A 3151-nucleotide genomic window follows, 5' to 3' on the forward strand; every position below is an offset into this window, starting at 1 on the left:
TTTTTGGGGGGAAAAAGGAAAGGGTTTTTTTTCTTTTTTCTTTTGGGGTTTTTTAAATTTTTCCTTTTTTCCCCTTTTTTCCCATCCTTTTTTTTTTTTTTTTTTTTTTTTTAAAGGGGGGGGGGAAAAGGGAATTTTTTAAACCCCCCCCCCCAATTTTTGGGCCCCCAAAAAAAGGGGGAAAACCCCCAACCCCCCGGGGGGGCCCCGGGGGAAAAACCCCCTTTCCAAAATTTGGGGGGAACCGGGGCCCCCCCTTTTTTTTCCCCCCCCCCCAAAAAATTTCCCACCCCGGGGTTTTTTTTCCCCCCGGGCCCCCCCCAAAAAAAAACCCCCGGGGGGGTTTTTTTTTCCCCCCCGGGGGGAAAAAAAACTTGGGGGTTTTTTTTTTTCCCCAAAAAAAAAAAACCCCCGGGAATTTTTTCCCCCCCCTTTTTTTCCTTTTTTTTAAAAAAAAAAAACCCCCCCCCCCCCCCCCCGGGGGGAAATTTTTTTTTTGGGGGGAAAAAATTTAAAAAAACCATCCCCTTTTTGGGGGGGGAATTAAAAATTTTTTTTTTTTTGGGGGGGGGGGGGGGTTTTTTGGGGGAATTTTTACCCCGGGGGGAAAAAATTTTTTTACCTTCCCCCTTTTTTTAAAAAAAAAAAAAAAAAGGGGAAAAAAAAAACCCCCTTTTTTTCCCCGGGGGGGCCCCCCCCCCCAACCCTTTTTTAAAAAGGGGCCCCCCCCCTTTTTAAAAATTTTTGGGGGGGAAATTTTTTCCCCCCCCCGGGTTTTTTCCCCCCAAAAAAAGGGGGGGGGGGAAATTTTTTCCCCCTTTTTTCCCCCCCCCCCCCCAAAAAAAAAAAAAAAAGGGGGGGGGGCCCCCCCCTTTTTTAAAAATTGGAAAAAAAAAAAACCTTTTTTTACCTTTTTTGGGGGTTTCCCAAAAAAAACCCAAACCCCCCCCCCCGGGGGGGGGGTTTTGGGGGGGGGCCCAACGGGTTTTAAAAAAAAGGGGAAAAAAGGGGGGTTTTTTAAAACCCCTTGGGGTTTTGGGGGGGCCCCCCCCAAAAAAAAACCCCGGGAAAAAAAAAGGGGGGTTTTTTTAAAAAGGGGGAAAACCCCCGGGAAAATTTTTTTAAAAAGGGGGAAAAAAAAAAATTGGGCCCCCAAAAAAAACCCCCCGGGGGGGAAAAAAAAAAAGGGGCCCCCCGGGGGGGAAAAAAAAACCCCCCCGGGGGTTTTTTTTTTTAAATTTTCCCCCTTTTTTCCCCTTTTAAAAATTTTTTAAAAGTCCCCCTTTTTTTTCCCCCCCCCGGGGGGGGTTTTTTTAAATTTGGGAAAGGGGGGTTTAAGGGGGCTTTTAAAAACCCAAAAAAAAGGGGGGAATGGGAATTGGGGAAAAAAGGGGGTTTTTTTTTTTTTTTTTTGGAAATGAAAAAAAAAGGGCCCCCCGGGGGGGGGAAAAGGGGGAAAACCCCGGGGAAAAAAAAGGGGGGGGGGGGACCTTTTTGGGGGGGTTTTTGGAAAAAGGGGGAAAAAAATTTTTTTTTTGGGGGGCGTGAAAGGTGGGGGTTTTTTAGGGGGGTTTTTTTTTTTTTTTAAAACCGGGGGGAAAGGGGGGGAAAAAAAAAAGGGGGAAAGGGGGTTTGGCCCCCCCCCCCTTTTTTTTAAAAAGGGAAAAAATTTTTTGGGGGGGGTTTTTTTGGGGGGAAAAAAAAGGGGGGGGGGGTTGGGGGGGGGGGGGGGGCCCCCTTTGGGGGTTTTTTTCAAAAGGGGGGGGGGTTTTTTTAAAGGGGGGGGCCCCCCCCCCTTTTGGGGGGGCCCAAAAATTTTTTAAAATTGGGTTTTGGGGGGCCCCCCGGGGTTTTTCCCCCAAATTTTGGGGAAAAAAAATTGGGTTTTTGGGGGAAAATTAAAGGGGGGGGGGGGCCCCCCCAAAAAAAGGGGGGGCCCCAAATGGCCCCCCCTTTTTTTTGGGGGGGGGAAAAAAATTAAAGGGGCCCGGGGAAAAAAAAAAGGGGGGTTTTAAATTTTTAAAAAATTTTTTCCAAAAAAAAAATTAAAATTCCCCCAAAACAAAATTAAAAATTTTTGGTTTTGGGGGGGCCCCCCCCAAAATTTTTTAAAAATTTTTTTTGGGAAAAAAAAAACCCCAATTTAAAAAAAGGAAAATTTTTAAAACCCCCCAAGTCCAAAAAAATTTTAAAGGGGGGGGTTTTTTTCCCCAAAATTTGGGCCCCGAAAAACCCCCCCCTTTTTACTCCCCCTTGGGAAAAAAAACTTAAAAAATTTTAAAAAAAAATTTTTTTTTTTTTAAAAATTTTTCCCAAAATTTTCCCCCCCCCCCTTGGGTTTTTCCAAAATTTTTTTTCCCCTTTCCCCTTTTTTTTAAAAAAAAAAAAAAAAAAAGGGCCCCCCCGGGGAAAATTTTTCCCAAAAATTTTTTTTTAAATTTTTTTCCCCCGGGGGGCCCCCCGGTCTTTGCTCGATCCCCTGCGCTGCGGTGGCGTCGGCAAGGCCCGGGTGTCGGAGAGCACGACCCCTGCTCCCGGCTCTCGGTGAGCACGGGCCCTAGTGACTGCGGGCACGACTAGTCTCCTTGCGGCCCAATGGTTGCCCTTACAGGCCGCCGTAGCCTTTCTCGGAGGCATATGCGAAAATACAACAATTCGATTCGTTAGGAAAGAATCATCCTATTCATACGGTTCTACACCGCACGATGCTAAGACAAGAAAGAAGGGTAACATCCTAAATGCCTGTAGCTCACTTATAGATGTGGTGCACGACACACCGATAAATGGGACTACTAGAACACCGTAGACATTCCGAGTGACCTAACCGCTCTCGATACCACTTTTGTCGCGACCCAACCGGTAGGCCGTGACTCGTGCGAGTTGGACACAAACGTACCCTTATCCCACATTAGCGTAATGACAAAATAAACATATATAATAATTAAGGGATATCGACAGCTGACGCACAAAAGTGAACATGGCGCACGAAGGCCGATCAGGCCGTCACAAAGTATATATACAATCCCCAACGTACACAAACTCACGAACATATCTAACCCACAACATATGTCCTACGGACCTCGGACCGAAAACATAAACATATGACGGGACGGGCCCCCGTCGTGCATCAAATCCGAATGTACATATGCAT

At 46.2% G+C, this 3151-nt stretch overlaps 1 non-coding gene across 1 annotated transcript; it reads left to right on the forward strand.

Moving 5' to 3' along the window:
• The first annotated feature begins 1838 nt into the window (after window positions 1-1838).
• On the forward strand, window positions 1839-1976 carry LOC132045053 (small nucleolar RNA SNORA64/SNORA10 family). Its single transcript, XR_009412341.1, has one exon. It is a non-coding gene; the product is annotated as a small nucleolar RNA SNORA64/SNORA10 family (small nucleolar RNA).
• Window positions 1977-3151: the final 1175 nt, after the last annotated feature.

Source organism: Lycium ferocissimum, unplaced genomic scaffold (genome assembly GCF_029784015.1).
Source record: "Lycium ferocissimum isolate CSIRO_LF1 unplaced genomic scaffold, AGI_CSIRO_Lferr_CH_V1 ctg5939, whole genome shotgun sequence".
Lineage (NCBI taxonomy): Eukaryota > Viridiplantae > Streptophyta > Magnoliopsida > Solanales > Solanaceae > Lycium > Lycium ferocissimum.